This window comes from Pistacia vera, unplaced genomic scaffold, assembly GCF_008641045.1.
Source record: "Pistacia vera cultivar Batoury unplaced genomic scaffold, PisVer_v2 Contig806, whole genome shotgun sequence".
NCBI classification, from domain to species: domain Eukaryota; kingdom Viridiplantae; phylum Streptophyta; class Magnoliopsida; order Sapindales; family Anacardiaceae; genus Pistacia; species Pistacia vera.
The window spans coordinates 331,834-345,805 of record NW_022196675.1 but is presented as its reverse complement, the minus strand read 5'-3'; the positions used below and the strand labels follow the sequence as shown (position 1 = coordinate 345,805).

The 13,972-nt window shown below is 38.6% G+C and overlaps 1 pseudogene; it reads left to right on the top strand.

Annotated features, from left to right (window-relative positions):
* The first annotated feature begins 6,949 nt into the window (after positions 1–6,949).
* Positions 6,950–13,054, top strand: LOC116117402 (annotated as a pseudogene).
* The last annotated feature ends 918 nt before the right edge of the window (positions 13,055–13,972 follow it).

Here is a 13,972-nt window from a genome sequence, read left to right as displayed (position 1 = left end):
TTGTTTGAATTGATTTTATCCTTGTTTTTAATCTTGCTTCATAATTTAGTTTTTAATACTTAGCAAATTTGTTTTAGTTTTAGTTTAATTCTCTCCCATTAATCCAAACGAATTCGATTGCTTCAACTTGAAAACAGTAGGAAAACTAGTGCTTAACAACCAATCCTCATGGGAACGATACTAACTCATCACTTTATTACTTTTTGCGACTAGTGCACTTGCTACACATTGCATGTTGTAATCACAACGCATCAAGTTTTTGGCACCGTTGTCGGGGATTGATTGTGTGTTAACATTGAGTTTATCTTGTGTTAGCTAGATTAGCATTTATTTTTGTTTTCATTATTGTTAAGTTTAATTTTTGTTGTTATTTTTTGATTGGTTTGTGATCTCACTTTTTCTTTCTCTTCTTCTTTGTAGTTTATGCAAAGAGCAAGACGTTAGCCAATGGTTCCTGTTGATCCTAAGATTGAAAGAACCGCAGGAAGACTTAATAGAGAGAGAAGAGAACGAGAGGCTACAGTGGTTGAACCAGAAGTTATAGTTGTTGAAATGGCAGAAACTAAGACACTAAGGGAATTCTCAGTTCCCACAGTTGATGGTAGTGGTTCAAGCATTACGAGACCAGCGGTCCAAGCTAACACTTTTGAAATAAAGTCGATAATCATCCAGGTGATCCAACAGTCAGTACAGTTTAATGGAGATTTGAAGGAAGATCCAAATCAGCACATTTGCAAACTTTCTAGAGATTTGCGACACCTTCAAGTCAAACGGAGTGTCAGATGACGCCATCAGATTGAGACTATTCCCGTTCTCATTGGGGGGTAAAGCTAAGGGATGGTTAATGGCACTACCATCAGGAACAATGACAATACCATCAGGAACAATGACAACATGGAACGAGTTAGCACAGAAGTTCCTGACCAAATTCTTTCCTCCAGCAAAATCAGCGAAGATGAGAAATGATATCACATCATTTCTACATGAAGAGTCTGAATCATTATATGAGGCTTTGGAGAGATACAAGGTCTTATGAGGAAATGTCTACACCATGGGCTGCCAGTTTGGCTTCAAGTCCAAACGTTCTATAATGGACTGATGGGAACGTGCAAACTATGGTGGATGTAGCATCGCGAGGAGCCTTGCAAAATAAGACATCTGAAGAGGCCTATGAGTTGCTTGAAGTTTTGGCAACCAACAACTATCAAAGACCTAATGAGAGAGCAATACCAAGGAAATCCATGGGTCTTCATCAAGTTGATGCATTCACAGCCATCTTCGCCCAGCTCATAGCACTTCAAAAACAGTTGGGAAATATGCAGGTAAATTCTATTCAAGCTCCTCAACTAACTTGTGATTTTTGTTCAGGTAGTCACGTGAGCAGTGAGTGTCAAGTAGGGAACACGTTCGCTTCATCATCATCATCATTGGAGCAAGTTAACTACTTGGCAAAAAACCAGAGGCAACCAAACAACCCGTACTCTAACGCATATAATCTTGGTTGGAGGAATCATCCAAATCTGTCTTGAGGCAATCAGAACCAGCAAAACAATCAATGGAACCAAAAGTCATTGCCAACTAACCAAATAGGGGTGAAAAATCAACCAGGAGACCTAAGAGTGACGAAATTGGAGGACATGTTTGGGAAATTAATGCAAGAGACCACAAGTTTTATGAATGAGACGAGGATGAATTTTAGAAATCAAGGGGCGTCCATCCAGAATTTGGAGGTACAGATGGGGCAAATGGCTAAAAAGCTAAATGAGAGACCATAGGGGTCTCTACCAAGCAACACAGTGACTAACCCACATGAGCAAGCAAATGCAATAATTTTGAGAAGTGGGACAGTTTTGGAGAAGGTAGAGCAAACAGGGAAAGAAGAAAATCCACCAAATGAAAAGGAAGAATCTGACGAGGAAGTTGATGAAGAGATCGTTGCTGAAGAGAAAACAACTAGTTCTAGGGAAGAGTAACAAAAGAGGGAAGAACGGCAAAGACAAAAGAAAGAGAAATTGCCATTCCCTGAGATACCACCAGAGTTGGCACATCACACTCCACCCGTGCCTTTTCCTCAGAGACTCAAGAAAAAGAATCAGGACAAGCAGTTTTCCAAATTTATTGAAATATTTAAAAAACTGCATATTAACATTCCTTTTGCAGACGTAATAACAGATGCCGAGCTACGTGAAATTTCTCTAGGAGATTCTATCAAACAAAAGGAAGTTAAAAGATGAGGAAACGGTGATGCTCACGGAGGAGTGCAGCGCCATTCTCCAGAAGAAGCTACCCCCGAAACTCAAAGATCCAGGGAGTTTTACTATTCCTTGCATTATAAGAGACATTACCTTTGATCAAGTTTTATGTGATTTAGGTGCAAGCATCAATTTAATGCCTTTTTCTGTTTTCAGGAGATTGGGAATTGGTGAAGTGAAGCCAATGACCATGTCATTGCAACTTGCAGATAGATCCATCAAACATCCGAGGGATATAGTAGAAGATGTGTTGGTGAAGGTGGATAAGATTATCTTTCCGGCAGACTTTGTTGTTTTAGACATGGAAGAGGATAAGGAAATGCCTCTTATTTTGGGCCAACCATTTTTGGCCATGGGAAGAGCACTCATTGACGTGCAAGAAGGAAAGTTACTGTTGAGAGTTCAAGATGAAACAGTAACGTTCAATGTGTTTGAGGCTATGAAGTTTCCATCTGAGTCAGATTCGTGCTTTAGTGTTGATGCGGTGGATAAACTAGTAGCAGAGTCTATTGAAGAGAACACTCCACAACTGCCTCTAGAAGCTTGTATTGCCCAATCAAAAACAGTGGAGGTAGATGAGTGGGCAAGGAATGAATGTGCTAGATTGTTGGAAGCACTTCAGCTGATTGATGAGAGCCAGGATCTAGAATTTGAGGAATTTGATTTTGAAAAGGAGAGGGAAAAGGAAAGAAAAGAAGAACCTCCAAAGCTTGAACTGAAGCCACCTCAAATATGTGTATCTTGGGCAATTGGAAACCTTCACAGTAATCATCAGTTCAAGGTTGAGCAAATTGGAAGATGAGCAGTTGATTTGGGGTTTAAGAGAACATAGATCAGTAATTAGTTAGACCATTTCTAATATTAAGGGCATCTCTCCATCTTTTTGCATGCATAAGATCCTTATGGAAGACAATATCAAGCCTAGGGTGCAACCACAACGGAGATTGAATCCTTCGATAAAGGAAGTGGTGAAACTTCTAGATGTGAGCATAATTTATCCTATTTCTGATAGTCCATGGGTGAGCCCAGTGCAAGTGGTTCCGAAGAAAGGAGTATCATAGTGATAAATAATGAAAGCAATGAATTGATACCAACTAGGACAGTCATGGGTTGGAGAGTATGCATTGACTATCGGAAATTAAATGAAGCTATAAGGAAGGATCATTTCCCACTTCCTTTCATCAATCAGATATTGGAAAGATTGGCAGGGCATGTTTATTAATGTTTCCTGGATGGTTATTCAGGATATAATCAGATTGCCATCACTCCTGAGGATCAAGAGAAGACGACCTTCACTTGTCCTTATGGCACCTTTGCTTACCGAAGGATGCCCTTTGGGTAATGCAATGCACCTTATACAATGCACCAACCGCATTTCATATATGCATGATGTCTATTTTTGGTGACATGGTGGAACGGTTCATAGAAGTCTTCATGGATGACTTCTCTGTTTTTGGTTCATCTTTTGACATTTGCTTATCTAATCTTTCACTTGTTTTGCAGCGATGTAAGGAGATGAACTTGGTGCTGAACTGGGAAAAGTGCCACTTCATGGTCCAAGAAGAAATAGTGCTTAGTCATAGAATTTCAAGAAACGGCATAGAAGTGGATCGAGCAAAAACAGAAGTGATTGAGAAGCTACCACCACCCTCAAATGTTAAAGCAGTCAGAGTTTCTTGGGGCATGCGAGGTTTTATAGATGGTTCATCAAGGATTTTTCTAAGATCTCTAAACCCCTTTGTAATTTATTGATTAAAGATGTTGCTTTTGATTTTGATGATGAATGCATACATGCCTTTCTAACTCTAAAAAAATTATTAGTGTCTGCACCTATTATTGCAGTTCTCGATTGGGGACTACCATTTGAATTGATGTGTGATGCTAGTGATTTTGCACTAGGAGTAGTGTTAGGACAGAGGAAAAACAAAGTGTCGCATGTAATTCCGTATGCTGGTAAAACACTCACTGATGCACAATTGAATTACAGCACCACTAAAAAAGAATTGTTGGCTGTGGTTTTTACTTTTGACAAACTTCGTTCATATTTGCTAGGTGCTAAGGTGATAGTCTACACGGACCATTCAGCACTCAAGCACCTATTAGCAAAGCAAAAAGCAAAACCTCGACTGATAAGATGGATCTTATTGCTACGGGAGTTTGAGTTGGAGATATGAGATAAGAAGGGGTAGGAAAATGTGTTGGCGGATCTTTTGTCAAGAATTGAATGACCAATTCAGGGAAATGAAGAGGAAACCCAAATCAGAGAAACTTTCCCGGATGAGTAATTGATGAGAGTGGAGGAAGCACCATGGTATGCAGATTTTGCGAATTACTTGTCATTCAGAGTGCTCCCAATTGGCATGACCTTCCAACAAACGAGGATATTTTTCTCAGACTTGAAGTATTACTTCTGGGAAGAGCCATTTCTATATAGACACTGTGCTGATCAAATGATACGTAGATGTGTCCCGGAAGAGGAAATGGAAAGCATTCTATGGCATTGTCACGAGAGGGAAGTGGGTGGCCATTTTGGAGGAGCTAGGACAGCAGCCAAGGTTTTTCAATCTGGGTTTTATTGGCCAACCCTTTTTTAGGATTCTTTCCGGATGATTCAAGAATGCGACCAATGTTAACGGAGTGGTAATATTTCAAAGAGAGATGAGATGCCGTTGAACAATATCCTTGTGGTTACGCTATTTGATGTGTGGGGAATTGACTTTATGGGCCCATTCCCAAATTCTTTTGGGAACACATATATTTTGGTAGCGGTGGATTACGTATCGAAATGGGTGGAAGCAGTTGCATTACCATCCAATGATGCCAGGGTCGTGGTTAATTTTGTGAAAAAGAACATTTTCTCAAGATTTGGGGTACTAGGGCAATCATGAGTGATGAAGAATCACATTTTTGCAATAGGCAATTAGATGTGCTTTTGGGAAAGTATAGAGTGAAACATAGAGTTGCAACACCTTACCATCCACAGACGAGCGGGCAAGTGGAACTGTCTAACAGAGAACTTAAGGGAATTTTAGAAAAGACAATTAACGCATCTAGGAAGGATTGGTCACAGAAATTGGATGATGCATTATGGGCCTACCGAACTGCATTTAAGACTCCAATTAGTATGTCTCCATTTAGGATGGGCTATGGGAAGGCATGCCACTTGCTGGTGGAGCTTGAGCATAAGGCATACTAGGCAGTCAAGCAGCTAAACATGGACTTACGAGCTGTTGGGGAGGAAAGAATGATGACTTTGAATGAACTTGATGAGTTCCGTCTCGAAGCATATGAGAATGCTCGGATTTACAAAGAGAAGACAAAAAGATGGCATGATAAGCATATTAGGAAGAAGAACTTTGAAGTGGGTCAAAAATTATTGTTGTATAATTCTAGACTAAGGCTTTTCCCTAGGAAGCTTAAGTCCAGATGGTCTGGACCCTTCAAAGTTACAAGAATTCACCCATACATAGCGGTGGAAGTGTCACATGAAGAAAAGGGCACCTTTACAGTCAATGGACAGAGATTGAAGCCATACATTGATGGGGTGATGAGGTGCAAGTCCATCCCAATCCGGCTTGACATTTCGACATGAAAACTCGAGAGAGTCGAGCTTTTCGACTATAAACAAGCGCTCCTTGGGAGGCAACCCAAGTGTTTTCATTTGTTAATTTTTGTTTATTTGTTTTGCATTTTGTTTGGTTATCTTATGATTTTGGATGAAGTTTAATTTGTGTGTTTTCGGGTGTTTCTGATGGATTATCGAATGAAGGCGAAAATAAAATTTTTCCAGTTTTCGCCACGGCAAAGCACATTTTGTAAAAATTGGAAGTCGAAAAGTCCCAGAATTTACCGCGGTGAAGAGTGTTCTTCGCCGGGGCGCCATTATCTCTGGATTTTTTCACCGTGGTGAAGGAAGTTAGGCGAATTTTGCTAAGGAAAGTTCGCCGCGGCGCTGTACTCTCTGGATTTTTTCGCCGCGACGAAGAATATTTCTTCGCCAGGGTATCGACTGGGTTTTGAAAACTTCTGTTTGAATTAAAGAACTTTGCCATGACGAAGCTTGTTCTTCGCACAGCGAAGTCTGCTTTTTATAAATACTCACCCCGACTCTTCATTTTTTGCAAAACATTTCAAACACATTCGAGAGAAAATTTTCCTACTTCAATCCAGAGTGTTTCCAGCAAATTCCCACCACTTTTCCTCAACTCTTAACCTTCATAAACACCAAAACAACTCATTTTAACAACAATTTTTTGCAAAAATTGAAGAAAATTTTGGAAACCCTTGGTTTTCAAAAATTTGGGGATCTTACCATCTAAGCCACAATTGATGAAATTGGTAGTGAATACTCCCTAGTTTTGGTAAGATTTCAAGTTCCCTAAGCTTTTAATTGCACAATTTCGAGTTTAGAGTTATGGATCCGAAAATATTGATTGTTGAGTGAGTTGTGAATTTGAGTGCTATTGTGCATTGATTTTGTTTGAGGAAGTGTTGATTGTGCATTGTGTGATATTGAGGAGTTTGGGCTTTGAATTTTGGAGTGTTTGGTTGAGTTTGCAAGAATCGAAGTTTGGGGGTCTAGGTGCAAAAATTTTGGAAGTGTTGTTTTTTCTTTGCAGGATTGATTGTGGTTGTTCGTAGGGAGTTTAGGGTTGAATTTTTTAATTGAATTGTGAGTTGATTGGTAGTTGGGAAAAATGCCGCTCAAGGTACCATCCAAAGGTAAAGGAAAAGGAAAGAAAGTGGACAATCGGTTTGTGAATGACAAGGCTCGAAAATGCTATAAAGGGGCAGCCCAAAGGAAAGATAAAGGATTTATTCCTGAATGTGGATTGACTGCAAGCCAGGCTGATGAGTGGAGTTGAGGGAGACGTTGGGAGAAGTTTATGAGTGAACTTGCACATGCGGCTGTGGAGCCACTAGTGAGAGAGTTTTATGCCAACCTTCTTGAGAGTGATGAGGGGTCTGTTTTTGTGAGGGGTACTGATGTGGCATTTGATGCGAAGGTCATCAATGATTTTTATAATTTGCCTCACATTGACCGTGATGAGCATGAAGAATTTAGGAAGACACAGTTTGAGGATAAGGTGATACTTTCGATCATAACAAAACCGGATACCACTTGGGAGATCTCAAAGAAAGGGAAGAGGAGCATTAAGGGGACTAATTTGACACCAGTGGCTCGGTTGCAGCAGTATTTCGTTTGCGCGAGGATGATGCTGGAGACGCACTATAGTACGGTGACTTACGACAAGGCATTATTGCTTTATTCTATTGCCACAGGAAAGAGAATGAATGTGGGAAACATCATCCTGACTAGTATCTGGAATGCAGCCCAGCCAGGTCGAGGCAGTTTTTCGTTCCCACATCTCATTACAGAGTTGTGCACTCGAGCAGGAATCGAGGTAACTGATGATAAGCCACTTATCCATGCTGCCCCAGTTCTCGACACAGGCTACTATCGCAAGCATTTTGAGCCTCAACCCAGTGAAGGACCCAGATCAGGCACCAAGAGAAGGAGAACCACAGCAGCTACCACCTCATTCTGTTCAACAGCCATAATGAAGAAGATGCTGCAGAAGATGATGGGTAAGATGAAACGGATGGAGCAACATCAAGGGTCATTGGTAGAGCAAACCAGGATATGTACAATCTACAACAGAGCTGCTGTGACAAGCTTAAGATTGATACTTTGGAATTCCAATGGGCAGACTGGGATTCAGATGAATGGATGGGCTCCGACTCAGAAAAGGATGACACCGAGGAAGAGGAGGAGGCCGAAGAATGAGCACCTGAGCACCTGTTTTTGTAGTTTATTTTTCTTTGTTTTTGTTGTTTTTGTATTTCATTTCGAGCATTGAAAGAGTTTGCTGCTTTTTGTTTTGGATTGTTTTAATTTTGTTTTAATTTCTAGTTGATGTAAAGACGAGATTAGAGTTGTAATATTTTCATATTAGTCAGTGAATTTTTCTAACACAGTGGACACCACAGTTTTCAATTGTGTTTACAGATTTTGGTGATGCAAAAGCCAAGGACTGGGTGTGCACACTGTTGAGCGAAACTTCAACTTCACGGATTAATTAGGGAACTATCTCGTACCTTTGTCGATTTTGTTTTTCTATTCCTAATTTATGCATAATGTGACATTGGGGACAATGTCATCTTTAGTTTGGGGGTAGGAAAAATTTGAGAATTTTTTTTTTTGTTTAGTTAAATTTGTGTTTCTTGTCATGCTTGCCAATGATGAATTGCATAAGTCTATGATGAGAATACGATTGTTGGGATTTTAATGTTGAAAAATGTTAAGCATTGCTTCAAGTTTTTGTTGATTGACTGAATTTAGCTTGAGGTTTGTTGAGTGGTTCAACCACCATTTTCACTATTTTGGCATGCTTAGATTCATTTTATGTGGTTAGGTAAAGTCTTGGTAATGTTGGTGGACTCTAGAACCTAGTAAAGAAGTGCTTGAGATGAAATTCTAGGAATAGACATTGTTGAGGAAATGATTTAGGAATTTTTCGGAACGTTTGAGCCTTTCCAACCGACCCATGAACGAATCTTTCCCTAGTCACCCATTTGAGCCTTATGAGATCATCATTGTTTTAGTTTCATTGCAAACCAAAAATTGCCCAATCCAAGTACCCTAAACACTTTATCATACCCTTTAGGAGAATTTGGGACCTAATGCAAACACAAAGAACTTGAAGAGTTGTGTGAATGAACGAAAAGAATAGTTTGGGGGTCGTAAGAAGGGCAAGAAAAATAAGAGAGGTAATTAACCTCAATTTGAATTGATTGTTATTATTTTCAAAAAATAAAATAATAATAAAAAAAATTTGAGAACTGCATTGCAGAAGCAAAAATAAAAATTGTACATGGTTGAGGGTTGTAAATTGGTTGACATCTTGAGTAATGGTTGAGAAAGAAAGTGAAAGTTGATGGAAGTTGTAGTGTTTGCTTTAAGGAAACTGAGTTCTCTTGTTTGTTTATCCTTTCCTTTCCTTTGGAGCCCACTACCCGAGCCTAACGTTGCAAGCTTGCAAAGACCTTTTGATTCTTAGCGATGTCTAATCCTCATTAATGGAGAGTAGTTTGATATTTAGGCTTATGGCCTCTACCGCCATTCGATAAACTTTGCATTTCTGCATAAAATAATCTGGGAAGTTGGAAGGTGGATTGAAGTGGGGATCACCTACTCGGGGGACCAATAGATAAAGATAGTCGATGTAGCTTATAACTTCTTGGAGTGTTGAACATTTTCTGGTAATAATTTTTCAACAACCTTTGAGACTTGTACTAATTCTAGGCAATTCGTATGTTGAGTTTGAGTCTAATTTTTGTTTATACATGTTCAGTATTCTTGTTTTGTTTTTGTTTTTGTTTTTTTTTTTTTTTTTTTTTTTTTTTTTTTTTTTGAGTTGTGTAATTGATGCTCCGGGACGAGCATGTCTTTAGTTTGGGGGTATTTGATAATCTGAGAATTATACTGTTTTTATTAGGCTTTTTGGTCGGATTTTAGATGCTTCTTAGTTCATTTTTACCTGAATTGCTACTTAATTCTTTACATTTTGTGTTTCAGGCCAAAATGGACATTTTGAGCAAATAATGAGCGAATTGGAGTTTCTGGATCCAGAAGTAAGTAGATCTCACAAATTGGGAGAATTTTGAAGCAAAGTGAAGCACTATGAAGCTTGTTTCCATGGGAGAGCATCAAAGATTGAAGATTCAAGCAAAGAAGCACACGGAGGGCAATTCTATAAATTCAGAATTCTTCACAAAAGTTCACCGCAGCGAAAAGAGTTACGCATGAGAATTGTATATTTTACTTCGTCGCCGCGGCGAGATTTCTTCTTCGTCACAGTGAAGTCTACAATTTCCAGTTTTCTCCAAAACGCATAGTTTTATTTTAGGCAAGTTTTAGGTCTTTTGGACGAGGTATTAAAGCAAAACTTTGCCATTTTGAGAAGGGTCGTCGTTTCTAGTTTAGGGCAGCTTATTTTCATTTTCCTTAGTTTAGATTTGACAAATTTTGGGTTGAAAAGTGAGAAGATTTGGGGTTAAATCTTGTGGATTCTTCAACCAGGCGAGATCTCTTGTCTTTTCTCTCATTTCAATGTGTTGATTGTTGGGTTATTTGATTTTCTTGCTTGTTGTATTGATTTAGTTATGAACTAACCCATTTTGGGTTAGGGTTTTGATGTAATTCGGATTTCCTTGGATTGAGTAATTGATTGTTATTATTTTCATATGATTTTGCATTGATTTTGTGGTTATTCTGGTTTTTATTGTTTTTATTTGATGAACATGATGAGATTGAGAAATGAATCGTGTTAAGCTTCTTGGATAATCACTATTGTAGTATTGAATGCTAGAGATAGATTTGAGAATCAATAAAATCAATCTAGGATTCCTTGTGCTTAATGAACTTAGAACTATTAATCTTCAATTTGTTGGGTACAGAAGTTTAATAGGGAAAAGTAGGAAAACATAGCCTGAGAATGTATGTTTTACAACTTAGAGAATTCGATTTACAATCAATGCATGTGAATATGGAAATAGCACAATCTGTAGGTTTAATTCATAGAGTCCGAATGAAGTCAAAACCCTACCCGTTTGTTTGAATTGATTTTACCCTTGTTTTTAATCTTGCTTCATAATTTAGTTTTAATACTTAGCAAATTTTGTTTTAGTTTTAGTTTAATTCTCTCCCATTAATCCAAATGAATTCGATTGCTCCAACTTGAAAACAGTAGGAAAACTAGTGCTTAACAACCAATCCTTGTGGGAACAATACTCACTCATCACTTTATTACTTTTTGCGACTGTTGCACTTGCAACACATTGCATGTTGTAATCACAACGCATCAAAGAGGCCAAGGCAAAAGAAAGAAAAATTTCCATTTCCCGAGATACCACCAGAGTTGGCACATCACACCCCTTCTGTGCTTTTTCCTTAGAGGCTCAGAAAGAAAAATCAGGATAAGCAGTTTACAAAATTCATTAAGATATTTAAAAAACTACATATTAACATTCCTTTTGCAGATGCCGAGCTACCCAAAATTCCTCAAAGAAATTCTGTCAAACAAAAGGAAGTTGGAAGAGGAGGAAACACTGATGCTTATGGAGGAGTTCAGTGCCATTCTACAGAAGAAGCTATCACCGAAACTCAAGGATCCAAGGAGTTTCACTATCCCTTGTGTTATAGGAGATATTACATTTGATAGAGTTTTATGTGATCTATGTGCAAACATAAATCTAATGCCTTTTTCTATTTTTAGGAGACTAGGGATTGGTGAAGTGAAACTAATGACCATATCTTTACAGCTTGTAGATAGATACATCAAGCGTCTGAGGGGCATATTTGAAGATGTATTGGTTAAGGTGGGTTAAGGTGGACAAAGTTGGATATGGAAGAGGACAATGAAATGCCTTTCATCTTAGGGAGACCATTTCTTGCCATCGGAAGAGCCCTAATTGATGTGACATTCAATGTTTTTGAGGCCATGAAATTTCCATCAAAGTTTGATTAATTCATGCTTTAGTGTAGACTTGGTGGACAGACTAGTAGCAGATGCTATTGAAGAGAACATCCCTCAACTACCTTTAGATGATTGCATTGCCCAATAAAAAACAACAGAGGTAGATGAGCTGGCGAAGAATGAGTGTGCTAGATTTTTGGAAGCACCTTAACTAATAAACGTAAGCCAAGATCTAGAATTTGAAGAGTTTGACATTGAAAAAGAAAAGGAAAAGGAAAAGGCAAGAACGGAAGAACCTCCAAAACTTGAACTGAAGCCTTCTCACCACAAATATGTGTATCTTGGTGAATCATAAACCTTTCTGGTGATCATCAATGCAAGGCTGAGTAAATTAGAGGAAGAGCGGTTGATTCAGGTGTTAAGGGAGCATAAATCAGCAATTGGATGGACCATATCGGACATTAGGGGTATCTCTCCATCTTTTTGTATGCACAAGATACTTATGGAAGATGATGTCAAGCCTGGAGTGCAACCACAACGGAGATTGAATCCTTCTATGAAGGAAGTGATGAGAAAGGAAGTGGCAAAACTTTTAGATGCGGGCATAATCTACCTTATTTCAGATAGTCCATGGGTGAGCTAGGTGCAAGTGGTTCCAAAGAAAGGAGGTATCACGATAATTAAGAATGATAGCAATGAATTGATACCAACTAGGACAGTCATGGTTGGAGGGTGTGCATTGATTATAAGAAACTGAATAAAGCAACAAGGAAAGATCATTTTCCACTTCTTTTCATCGATCAAATGTTGGAAAGATTGGCGAGGCATGATTATTATTGTTTCTTGGATGGTTTTTCAGGTTATAATCAGATTATCATTACTCCTGAAGATCAAAAGAAGATGACATTCACTTGTCCTCATGGCACCTTTGCATATAAAAGCATGCCTTCTAGGTTGTGCAATGCACCAGCCACATTCCAGAGACGCATGATGTCAATTTTTGGTGACATGGTGGAGCGGTTCATAGAAGTCTTTAGGGATGACTTCACTATTTTCGGTTCTTCTTTTGATAATTGTTTGTCTAATCTCTCATTGGTTTTGTAGTGACATCAAGATACAAATTTGGTGCTCAATTGGGAGAAATGTCACTTCATGGTTTAGGAAGGAATTGTACTCGGTCACCGAATTTCAAAGAACGACATCGAAGTGGATCAAGCCAAAACGAAAGTGATTGAGAAGTTGCCACCAACTGCAAACGTTAAGGCGATCTGAAGTTTCTTGGGACATGCGGGGTTCTATAGACGATTTATCAAGGATTTCTCTAAAATCTCTAAACCACTTTGCAATTTACTGATTAAGGATGTCTCTTTTGATTTTGATGATGAATGCATGCATGCTTTTCAAACTCTTAAGAATTTATTAATATCTGCACCCATTATTGTATTCCCATTGGGAACTACCTTTTGAATTGATGTGTGATGCTAGTGATTTTGCATTAGAAGTAGTTTTAGGCCAAAGGAAGAACAAACTTTTGCATGTAATTTAGTATGCTAGCAAGACACTAACCGATGCATAGTTGAATTACACCACCACTAAAAAAGAGCTGTTAGCCGTTGTTTTTGCATTTGACAAATTTTGTTCTCATTTGCTAGGTGCTAAGGTGATAGTCTGCACAGATCATTCAGCACTCAAGCATTTGTTGGCAAAGCAAAAAGTAAAACCAAGGCTGATAAGATGGATTCTACTACTGGAAAAGTTTGAATTTGAGATCCGAGACAAAAAAAGGGGTCAAAAATATAGTGTTAGATCATCTATCAAGGATTGAACAACCAAACTAGGGAAGTGAAGAGGAAACTCAAATCAAGGAGAGCTTCCCGGATAAGAAATCGATGAGAGTTGAAAAAGCACCCTAGTATGCATATATTGCAAATTATTTATCATCAAGAGTGCTCTCAAATGGCATGACCTTCCAGTAGAAGAGGAAGTTTTTCTCTGACTTGAAGTTTTATTTCTGGGAAGAACCATTTTTGTATAAACACTGTGCATATCAGATGATACATAAGTATGTCCTGAAAGAGGAGATAAAGAGTATTTTATGGCATTGCCATGAGAAGGAAGTGGGTGGTCATTTTGGAGGGACTAAGACAGCAGCCAAGGTCCTTCAATCTGGATTTTATTGGCCAACCCTATCCAAGGATGCTTTTTAGGTAGTTTAGGAATGTGATCAATGTTAACGGAGTG